Genomic DNA, 12,361 nt, shown 5'->3' with positions numbered 1-12,361 from the left:
CAGAATGGAATGTGTTACCTGAGTGTGGCAAGTACAAAAAAGAGCAATGACTAAAATGCAGTTGGATGAGCATTGTTTGACAGTGATCTCTCACTATCAAACAATGATTTAATGAGGCATGTCCACAGAAATCTGTTGATTAGCAATTGACATGTCCTGTCAAATTTCATCCAAAAAAAAAAAAAAAAAAAAGGCCCAATTAAAACCATCAAAAAGTTAAACTGTCTCCATCCAGAGCAGAAATAACATCATACAAGTGAGACAGCTGGATGTCCTTACATAGTTTGCAAAATGCACCTAAAATTGACCATCACCAAATTCCAAGTTAAAACAGAGAAAGGAACAAAGTTTTATGCCTAGTTGCATTAAAATAGTATTCTTCTGTAACTCAAAGTACATTCTTTTAAGATGGAATGTTAGTTTGTCAAGATGGCAAGTGGAATATTACTTGCAGCTAAACCTACATATCAGCTTTGCTTCCAGTCAAAACATTATGAAGTTTTTTTGTTTTTTTTTGGGGGGGGGGACTATAATTTCACATTTATTAAGGTGGAAATCTGATTCCATCTGCACAACTGTCCAAAAGTAATTAAACAACTAAGCAAGAACTGGTTCTGGTGGTATATACTTCTGCTTCACTACATGTATCTTCTTATTTGAGAGTGCTATCATGTAGAAATGGTAATCATAGTTAACATTTATATAACTTCATTTCCTACTTTCTATGCTGCTGCAATTTAAATGAATTAGAGTCTCTTAAAAGTTCCATAATTTTCTGGAAGGATTAAGTTTGTTTTATCAGCCATTTTCACCATATTCATAATAATTCCAACAATATGCTCATCATTTTCAAGATCTCCTCCAGACACTATTATACCACCCTCCTAATTAACCACAAGAAATCCAATTTGTTGTGGTAAACTTTCTACGCCCCAAATGGTCATCTTGAAGATAAAATACAACTAATAGTTCTCCAGACAATAATTAATCAACGTATTTATGTATACATAAAAAATAAAAAATAAATATATAATTAAATAAATCGAATAACACTTATTCAATATCAAATATATTAATAGCTACTATCACATGATTTAAACACCTCATGTTGGGAGTGTAGCTCAGTGGTAGAGCATTCGCTTTGCGTGTGAAAGGCCCCAGGTTCGATCCCCGGCACCTCCAATGTTGTTTAGTTTGCTGGCCTGGTTGGCCAAGTGGTTAGCATATCCGCTCTCCAACCAAAAGGTTGTAGGCTCAAATCCCACCATGGACATGGATGTTTGCGATTGTCTGTGAAAATACTAGTGGTGGTGGTGGTAGATGGTGTTGGTGTATATGCGGTTCGTTGTAGTTGGTGGATTGAGTGGTGGAGAGTGAGAATTGTAGAGTAGGTGCGCTCCCTCGATGAGTCTTTGGACTCCCTGGAGGTGTCATGTAATAATAAGTTTTGCTGAGACAGAGAGAGAGAGATAATGTAACAGTTTATTTTACTTTCCAATTCTAAGAATGTTCAGAAGATTTTTTGCTAAGACCAGAATGTAGAATTTTCAAAATCAGAACAGGGACCTCAAAATCTGGTTACAATAGATTTGGCCAACACTATATTTCAGAGAAAGACATCCTTTGGCTTTGATCATGTTTTCCACTCTTCTAGGAAATATTCCTAACCAGTTCGTTCGTGATAGTGAGTTGCACATTTTGAATTATATAGCATTGCTGAGTGCACTGGTCTGGCTCATGCAATTGATGGTTCAGTTCATCCCAAAAGGTGTCCTACTGGGACTCTGTGCAAACCAAGTTTCTTCACATCATTTACTTCAAACTTTACAATCAAAAATTACATTACAAAAATTTCAATCATTTGCTTGAACTATACAATGCAGAAAGCACTGCATTCTTTTTTTTCCCCCATCGGTTACAGTTCCTTCAAGGAACTATAACCAAAAGGTCCAAGTCCATACCAAGAAGAAACAGTTCCACACCAATACCCCCACCAAATGTAACAGCTAAGATAATGCATTCAGACAAATAGGACATTCTATGAATCACTCGCCCATAAACAGGAAAAGGATTCAGCATGATTCCTCACTCCATAAAAATGACCTCTGATGCACTATAGACAAGTTAAGATTATTTCCTCATTTCCTATACATCAAAAATACTTATGAGAATCTTAACATGAAGAATTGCATCTAAGGTGGAAGAATTTCTTGGAGAAGATCAGTTTGGTTTCAGGAAGGATAGGGGAACAAGAGATGCGATTGGACTGTTAAGAATAGTAAGTGAAAGAAGTCTGGAAGTGAATAAAGAAGTTGAATATCTGTTATATAGATTTTTAAAAAGCTTTCGACTTTATAAAATGGGATAAGATGGTGGAAGTAATGGAAAAGATTGGTATAGATTGGAAAGACAGAAGACTAATTATCTCACTATATATGGGACAAACTGCCATGGTGAGAGGGATATGGTACAACAGAACCAAGTATCATTGGACGAGGAGTAAGAAAAGGCTGTTCTCTGTCACCAATTTTGTTTAACACGTATTCTGAAGCAATGTTAAAAGAAGCACTGGAGAATTTGGAAGAAGGAATAAAGACTGGAGGTAGACAGATATTTGCAATAAGATATACAGATGACAAGGCATTATTATCAAATACTGAAACAGGACTACAGCATCTATTGAACAGATTACTGGAATCCTGTATCAATTATGGAATGAAAATTAGCATAAGAAAAACAAAGGTAATGAAAATAGCAAGGAAAGAGGAAAATATGGATATCAGAATAAATGGGGAAAAATTGAATCAAGTAAAGACATTTTTAAATATCTTTAAAATGTCTTCCTAGATGGCTGTCTGATCTAGGAAGTGTTATTAGCAGTGATGGAAGATGTAAAAATGACAAAAGCAAGAATAGCGATGGGAATAGATGCCTTTAATAGAAAATGGAATTTATTCAGAAGTAAAATGGATAGAAACCTAAAGAAAAGACTAATAAAATGCTGTGTGGAGTGTTGCCCTCTATGCAACTGAAACTTGAACAATGAAGAAAGAAGAAATTAAGATTTTGGAAAACTTTGAGATGTGGATTTGGAGAAGGATGGAAAAAATCAAATGGACAGATAAAATAACTAATGAAGAGGTCTTAAAAAGAGTAGAAGAAGAAAGAAGTCTGTTAAGGAGAATAAAAAGAAGAAAGGGAAACTGGATCGGACATATTCTGAGAGGGAATGGAATCATCAGAGATGCCATTGAAGGAAAAATAGACAGAAAAAGACCCAGAGGAAGAGTAAGGAAAACAATGCTAGATGACATGCTAAATGGAGACAGGTAGATACACAACCTAGAAAGAGAAGGCTCAGAACAGAAGAGAGCAAAAGAAAAGTTTTTGCTACTAAAAGAAGAACCTGCTCAAATTGCAGAATACTCAAGAAGAAGTGTGCACTACTGATTGCTGCAGCTGATATTTTTGGCTTACGTGCACTTGTTCTATGAAAAATCAGCTGTGTTCTCTGTGCAAATTTTTGCAGAGCATCTTAATACTGAATTTTAGTAGACTATAGCCTCCTAATTGATCATTCTGAGACTGAACGTCTGTCAAAATTACCACACTACCTATCTGAGGCCTTTTGGTCCCTTGGCTTCTCGAGTATTCTTGTTCATTTTTTGGTTGTCTTTTAAATGTCAGCAACTGGTAAGCCACTGATGGCATTCCCATGATACCACCTTATCTCAGTATATAAATACAGAGTAGATTAAGTCCAATCTGTTTGCTTTTTTGGCAGCATAGGGCACACATAACTATAGGAATACAGATATCAGTATGTTTCATCTTTAAATAAGATATCTAATATTCATTTCAACATTATCTATCTGATAATGTTGAAAAAATGCTCTGCCTAAATGTTGCATAACACTGACAATATCCTTATGCCATATGCAATATATGAATAAGAATTTACCCACAGGTAAATTTTAAATTCAGGAAAATAATCCTACATTCTTAAATTAAAAGCATAATTTCTGGTCAAATGGTAAATGCATATTTTGTATATTTTATTTTTATTTTATCTAATTTGTTGTGCAACTTATCTTCATCACAGAAAGTGCATAAGGAGGAGTGCATCCAAAATACTTCAAATACAAAGTATTCTGGATGTCAATAAGGCAATGGGACTTGACGCGATTTTGCCATGTAGTTTGCCAAACTGATTTTCCACAGCCATTCACTTGGCTGTGGAAAAGGTGCCCAAGGAATGAAAGGAGGATAAGTTAGTGCAGTTGCATAAGGATGATGGTAGAATGGAAGTGTCAAACTATTTTACATTTCTTCTGTGATTGTAAAGATTTTGAAGAAAATGGTTAGAGATTATATACAGCTTGATTGATTTGTGGTTTTATGGCACAAGGAAGAACTGGGCAGACAAAAGTAATCTGTGAGGATTAGCATAGATTTAAGGGATGATCTTGTTTTAGTAATATGACATTTATTGCCTTTTATAATAAAGTAACAAGAGCAGTTGATGACGAAAAGGTGTATTAGTAAGTATTTGCTTCTTTTTTTTCAATTTTACAAAAGCATTCAACAGGTTACAGTATGAGTTTAGATATCAGGTTAATGAAAAATGGATTAGAAATTGGCTGTCTGATAATTGTGTATGAGGGAGCAGTATCAAAATACAGCTTAAAAAATACAGGGACCTGTATTTTTTAACCTTTATATCAATGACTTTATCAATGGAATGTAGGGGGATATTCAGCTGTTTGCAGATGTGAAGCTAGAACAGATTATTAGTAATAGTGACAATGTGGTGGGCATTCAAATCCTTCAGGAGCATTTGAATAAGCTAGAGATGGGTAAATAAATGCCAGTCAGTTTAATGCAACGAAATGTAAGATCTTGAAGTTTGGGATCTATCAATGGGAGGCTACATATGTTTGCAGAACTGTACTAGAGGAAGTGAAGGACACAAATCACCTTGGAGTTTGGTGATTGATAGAAATTTGAAGTTTAGGGGACAAATCAAAAAGATGGTGAAAGTAACTCAGAAGCTTGCTACAATAATGAGAAACTGCTGACCAGCTGAGATAGGAGAGTAGTGATTCCATTGTATAAAGCCCTGATTAGGCCCTAACTGAATTATTGTGCTCAGATTTGATAACCAGGATTTGAAGAGGATAAATTAACCTTGGAGAGGGTGCAGAGGCAGATAACAAAAACAAAAATTATCATTAGCTATGAGGATAGACTGAGGGCATGTAGATTGCAGAGTTTGGTAGATAGGAGATGTGATATGATTGAGACATTTAAACTATTGAGAGATTGTTAAAGATTGATACCAGAAAGATCTTTTTTTTTACTGTACAACAAGGGCCATCCCTGGAAGTTACAAATGGAAGTGGAAAAAACCACTCTTCGCAAGAGGGCGAAGAGTGGTTTTTTTTGCATGGAGGGTGGTTGGACCATGGAATGTACTGTTGTCTGATAGGGTAGCAAGAATATGACTCATGAATGAGTTTAAGGAGTGGTATAATAGACTATTGTCTAAGATAGGCCTCCCATGATATTCTGCGACTCCATGGAGGTCCTGAATAACATCACTTAAACATCCAAAGCAGCTTCTCATTTTGCCCTTGCCTACATAAAGCACAAGTGTACCATGGATTGTGAAATCTGTTATGTGGGATTGACTTAAAAAAAAAAAAAATTAAGAAACAAGATTATAAGTTTATTAGATTTTGATAATAAACATTTGATTATAGTAAAGAAATTTTGAATCAAACTTCAATGTTTTTAGTGAAGCTATGTAAGAGAATTTAGATGAAAGAAAAAAGAAGAAATTGAGAAATATTTTGGCAGGACTCCACAAATACACTTGCCCACAGCAAGCAGATTTTGATAGCAGGCAAATAACTGCACACTGAACAAAATATAATTTTTTATTTAATAACTTCTCCAATCATTGTACAGCACTACTGATCATTTTGTGGAATTTTTATTGACTCAATGTGACATTAACAAATTGGGAAGGAAAAAGGGGATCGTGGATAAGTCAATTTTTTGGTGACAAGTAGTTTTGCATAATTTGTTGCTCTGTTTTTAGGTGATATGTTCATTACTCAGTGTGGAAGAGCCACCTATTTGGTTGCATTAAGAGACTTAAAATAGTATCGTGTAATCTCTTAAAGTAGGGTGCCTACATCAAACTTAATTTTTAATCGAAATGAGTCATTACTAATGTAAACTAATATGCACATATCATTTTTCTAAAAGCAATGCAATTTGCTATTAAATTATGAAGGAATGCACAAAATATATATAGCATTCTAGTAGTTAGTTACATGCTTGATTCCTTAATGAAATGATACCACCATTTCATTGTTTAAGTTCTTAAATATTTAGGTTGAAAATTTAAGAACTCAAACACCAGAACACTACTCTCTAGACTCAGAGAGATGCAACCTATTTTGCAAAACACATGATGTTAATAGTACTTGTTGCTGAATAAATTTTTACTTACTGATGAAGTTAACTACATTATCTCCACATAGCTTAGGATGGATAGTCTGGTAGCAGCCACAAATTTTTCCTCTCACACACATACACACTTTCAAGTGTGGCGATATACGAGACTTCAGATGGTGCTCTGAATTGTTACTAGGCTCCCTTAAGCACTTTAATTGGGTCTGCTATCCTATCCTCATTTCAGGATTTACTAAATGGTGGTATCAAGTTTTTACACACACACACACACTTTCAGAATAGTCCACTTTGTTATTACTTTTTATCTCCAAAAGACTTAAAATAAGCCATTCCACCCAAACCATCCCATCCATTAATTTTTTTTTTTCTTCAGTTAGCTGCAATATATTCCCCAGACTAGATTTTCTGCTCTGCAAGAAAAAATTATAGGAAGGAAAACTATCACTTCAATATGAAACTAACTCATCTTCTGCTGCAAAGTCCTTACATTTTCACATCAAAAGATCAAAATCGATTTTTTTCAATCAAAGGGTACATGTGTTATTCTGTACAACTTCAAATGTGTAAAATGCCAGATTTGCAAAGGAAGTAGCATTAAGTAAAATCATGCCTCTTGATTTCGTTACCCAGTATACTCACCGAAAATAAACTGAAAGTTGCAAAAAATGCCTTTCTCAATAAAGTGAATGCAGTTCCATCTTTGAGATTTTGTACTTCTATAACACTAAACAAATAAAAATGTTTAGTATAACAAATATTATATTTTCACATTTAGGTCAAGTTAGCTCTGGGCAGATAATTAGTTACAATTGCTACTTCATGAAGTCTCAAGACTCATGATGGGAAGATATTTTACCCACATTTTTATAGCCCATCCATTAAATGGGATACATCTTATTGCACATGTGAGGTATGCAAATATGTTTATGGGATAATGTGTACATGACTTTGTTTTTTAATGTTGATGAGATCCAAAAATGTTTATTGTTTCTGCATGCATGCGTGTGATTTTGACTGGTTGATGTGTTCTGATGTAGCTAAATAAAGTCAATCCCTTCTACTCTATAGACAGTTCCACTTGCCCTTGTGTGTGTGCATGCAATTCCAATGAAAAAACAAATTCAATGCACAAATGTTTACTTTCCAAAATTTCCAAGTTTTGCTAAGTAAACCAGCCAGCATGTCAGTAAAACAACCTTCACTGATATCTAATAAAACATTGTCATATGTCCATCAGAATAATTACTACCAATAACAAAATGATATATTTCATACATTTTAACTGAATAAAAATTGTGCCACAGAATTACTTTTCACTCAAAAACCCACCAGTATAGCTAAATATCAAAACAGTGCTGTTACAATGTAGCAGAAAGTACCATGTTGCTTTTGGCTTGCTGAGTTGTTCTCAGCTACTGTCAAGAGAAATTCATGTAGAAATACCGACAAGATCCACCTGAGTAACACAGAATATTGGTATGGAATAAACAACTGTTGAAAACCAGTTCTGTGTAAAGGAAGAAATAAAACAACAACCAGGCTGAGGTTATGGCTCAACCTGAAACAATATGGGAAGTTTTCTAATGTTGCTTTAATAAATTCATTTAATGAGCCAGTTGCAAATTATTCTGTAGTTTATCATGCATGCTAATTAGCAGAAAGAACTGTGGGTGACAGTTTATAGAAAATTCAGCTTGTGTAGTCACAAGCAAATCGCAAACTAAATCACGTTTGCACTGAAAATGCTGTCACAAGAAATGTAATACATTTTTCAAAGCAGTGCAATGGAACAAGAACATGACTATCATGAATTGAGCATTTGACATTCTGCCTTTGCATTCCATAACTGGACTATTCTTTATAAAAGTCGGGGTAATAGTTATACAACAAATGAACCTACAGCAAAATTAAGCAATCCATCAAGATGCCACTTCCAGCATGACAGTCCATTATGCCAAACCTGGTAAAAGCTTTCTAGAATGAGTAGTTTAAAGGTAGAGGTGACTGTATCTTGTTTACTGCAGCATGCATTAAGAACTTTTATGTACCAAATACAAGTGAAATAAACGGTGGCTACACCAATGAATAATTAATTGGTGTTGATGAATAAGCAATGATGATGCCACCAGACTGCATATGCAACAAAGCATCAGGTAAAGGTCAGAGCCATCTTATATTTTAAGATATACTGAAAAATTAATGATTTGGTGAGTTTTGGCATATAAACGAAAATCCCTGTGAATCCCTTTATGTTAATTTATGATTATATATGTATTATTTTGTGGTAATTCAGCAAGACATGGGGAAAGTGATCACGTGGTCTTGACTTGGGAGAGTGTATTATGTGCTGAATATTCTGTTAAGAAGGGTTATATGTGGAATTACAAGGCTGGTGATTATGACAAGCTGAGAAGTCAGCTTTCAAAAATGCTATGGCATGAAAATTTAAAGGGGAGAGATGTTGATGGTGCATAGGAGATTATCAAGGAGTATTTAATGAAAGCTGTATCTGACTGTATTCCCAGAGTCAGCAGGAGGAATCAGGTAGGAGTAAGATGGATGAATATTATTAAGCGAGAGTTGCAGATAAAGAGAAAGTTGTGGTATAAGTATAAAGAAAAAGGTGATGAGCAGTATAAGATACAGGCAAGAAGGGTAACCTGCATGGTAAGGAAGGCCAAAGCTAATTATGAGAGGAAGCTAGCTGATGAGTCAAAAAAAAATCCTAAGGAGTTCTTTCGCTATATGGCAAGTAAAAGGAGGAATAACTTTGCAAGGATGACTTTAAAAAGTGTTGATGGTAAGGAAATTACAGATGCTAATCAAATTCAGTTGCTTATCCTTATCCGCTCTACCAAAGACCAACCACTTCCCCTAGACCTACCTGGTGTATACCAGGTCCCTTGCAGTTGTAAACTGTCGTACTTTGGCCAAACAGGCAGGACAGCGAATATCAGAATTTCTGAACACAAGGACTACATCCGGTTTTACAAGTATAGCCATTCTGGTCTTGCAGACCATGCTCTGGATACAAGCCACAGAATACGGTGGAAGAAAGCAACAATAATACACCGGAGCAAATATAAATTCAAAAGATTATTTATGGAATCAGCCTCTGCCCTAAGAAACTCTCCAAACCTCAACAAATTTGGTTGTATGCGACTGCCCCAAATTTGGGAGGCATACATCAGCAGACCTTCAGCCCAACGGCCAAGAACGCCTACTTAGCCTGCCAGAGGGCACCATCAGGACTTCTAGGAGAACGATAGCTTCAAATCTTCATTCTCAGTTACTGTATTGTTATTGCCTGTGTGCACCTGCCTTTTTGTAAGTTCCTTTAGAAAATGGCAATGTGACATTGCTGAAATATCGGAAATATCTATTAAAATATAATTTAATTTATATTCGGATCTACGTCGTTTCAATTCCCTAAGTTATTTAGAAAAGCTAATCAAATAGTTCAGTTGCTTAGTGATCATTTTGCAAAAGCATACCATCTTGGTTGTGATATTGTAGTGCCGAATGTGTCATTGACTGATAAGAGTCTAGTGATAGAAGAATTTGAGGTGCTTAGTATATTACAGAACCTTAATGCTAACACTGCCATTGGATTAGATGGCATATCGGCCCATGCTTTAAGGGAATGCGCAAGAGAATTAGCACCTCCTCTAACTTGGATGTTTAATTTAAGCCTCAATTCTAAAGTCCCAATTGAGTGGAAAGAGGAGAAAATGATTCCACTACATAAGGGGGGGGCTCCAGGACTGAGCCCTGCCCCCTTATGTAGTGGAATAGCAAATTATAGACCAATCAGTAGTGGTTAAGGGTTCTGGAGAAATTGATAAAAATTAGAATTCAGGACTGGGTGGACAGCAATATGATACTTTATAAGGGGCAACATGGTTTTGTGAAGGGTAGATCTTGCCATAGCAATTTGCTCACTTTCTATAATGAAGTAACAATGGAGTAGGATAAAGGATATCCTTTTTCAGTAATCCTGCTGAACTTTACAAAGGCATTTGACAAGATTCTGCATGGAACTCTGTTGCATAAATTGGGGCAAATTGATATGGATCCAAGGCTAGTGATTTGGATTAGAGGGTGGCTAGTGGATAGATATCAAAGAGTGGTTTATGGTGGAGCGGAGTCCAGCAGAAGGCAGGTGACTAGTGGTGTGCTCAGGGCACACCACTAGTCACCTATTATTTAATTATATATACTAGTACAAATTATTTAATTTTTACATCAATGATATTGGGAATACTTTGAAAGGAAATATCCACTTGTTTGCTGATGATGCGAAACTGGGAAGAGCGATAGTTAATTCAGATGATCTGGATATCTTGCAGGATGACTTAAATAGGCTGACGGTTTGGGCTAAACTAAATGGCTGCCAGTTTAATGTGGCCAAGTGTAAGGTGATGCACTTCAGAAGGATGAGATCACATGCTGTTTTCTATATTAATGGAACTGAACTGCAAGAAGTTGATGAGGCTAGGGAGTTATTGTGGACAGAGAACTTAAGTTTCAAGAGCATATTGCAAATGTTGCCAAAACTTCACATCAGATTACATGGCTATTGAAGAACACAATGACAAGCAGGGATAAGGAAGTGATTGTCCCACTTTATAAAGCATTAATAAGACCTTATTGTGCACAGATCTGGTCACCTGGATTTCTTGGTGATGTGGAAATGGTGGAGAGGATTCAGAGGCAGGTTACAAAAATTGTTGCAGGCCTGTGGGATGTCTCCTACAAGGTTAGATTGAAGGTCTGTGGGCTTCAAAAACTAGTTGATAGATGTAGGAGAGCAGATATGATAGATATATATAAATTATTAAAAGGGTTTTATAGAATTGATACTGATAACTTTTTTAAGACCAGTGTAGGATGGGAGAGAACGAGGAGTCATCCTTGGAAATTTTGTAAGAGTGTGGTTAACAAGGGTGTTAGGACTAGATTTTTTGCTTGGAGGGTTGTAAATGGGTGGAATGCATTGCCAGAGGTGGCTGTGAATGAGTTTAAGGGGAAGTATGACAGATATTGTGTGAATAACGGTTAGTATGTCAATGCTGGATCTCTCGCGATGAGTCTTTTGACTCCATGGGGGCACCTTATATATAATAATAATAATACAAACAAAAATAGTCATACTGCAACTCAGCTTGACTATTATAGTTATATTATTCCGAATTCAAAATTAAATTTATTAAGATAGTAAGCTGCTCGATATGCGAGACTATCTAAAACAAAGTTCTAAAGATAACATTTTGAATTAAAATAATTTTCTCTAGTATTTGCTGAACACGAATGTTTTATACATGTCACGGATACTGCACATACAAGTTGCTACATGATTTAAAATAACTGAGTGTGACATTTATAAAAAATAATTTCTTCTTCAGACGGAATAAACTATCTGGCATTTCATACTTATAATTTAGATGAATGTCACAGTACTACATTTAAAAAATAACAGTTTAACTATCTAAGTCATATATAGAGGGACACGCAAGCATTAACCTTACCAATAATTTTAGCATTGTGCCGTTGATTTCACGTTAACAATAAGTCCCAAAATGACACCGACCGTACCTGCTCCCCAACATGCTTTCATGCATCCAAGGGTAAGCCTCAACAAATTTTTCAGATGACAACAACTTTTCTTATCGCTAGGTGAATTACTGTACAGTCTGCAGTTAGGATAGATAGTACAAGTGTGCGCCATAGATAGAAAATAGGATATTTCCCTAGCAACTGATAAAATAACGTGTGCATAAAATTCATACTTTATCAGTTATATCCTGAAATACCACTGAAGACAAATTAATGTGGTATTTCAGGATATACTTTATTATTATTATTATTATCATGCTAA

The 12,361-nt window shown here is 35.5% G+C and overlaps 1 protein-coding gene, 1 non-coding gene and 1 pseudogene across 4 annotated transcripts in view; 1 reads left to right on the top strand and 2 right to left on the bottom strand.

Annotated features, from left to right (window-relative positions):
• LOC150100854 (uncharacterized) overlaps positions 1 to 12,361 on the bottom strand; it is a 103,670-nt gene that overhangs the window by 46,395 nt on the left and 44,914 nt on the right. Inside the window, exon 1 of one of the 3 annotated variants that reach the window (XR_016549125.1) lies at positions 12,012 to 12,164. The exons of the other annotated variants lie outside the window; for them this stretch is intronic. The gene's annotated coding sequence lies outside the window, so the exon portion shown is untranslated. Of the gene's footprint in view, positions 1 to 12,011; positions 12,165 to 12,361 lie in introns of those variants that run through there. 3 annotated transcript variants of the gene reach the window in all.
• Positions 598 to 944, bottom strand: LOC150100857 (ragulator complex protein LAMTOR4 pseudogene; annotated as a pseudogene).
• Positions 1,111 to 1,182, top strand: TRNAA-UGC (transfer RNA alanine (anticodon UGC)). Its single transcript has one exon. It is a non-coding gene; the product is annotated as a tRNA-Ala (tRNA).

The sequence above is a fragment of the Typopeltis vanoorti genome, chromosome 12 (assembly GCF_054136105.1).
Source record: "Typopeltis vanoorti isolate ZY-2024b chromosome 12, IOZ_Tvanoo_1.0, whole genome shotgun sequence".
Classification (NCBI taxonomy): domain Eukaryota; kingdom Metazoa; phylum Arthropoda; class Arachnida; order Uropygi; family Thelyphonidae; genus Typopeltis; species Typopeltis vanoorti.
Note: the sequence above shows the minus strand (reverse complement) of the source record. Positions and strands in the feature narration are given on the sequence as shown.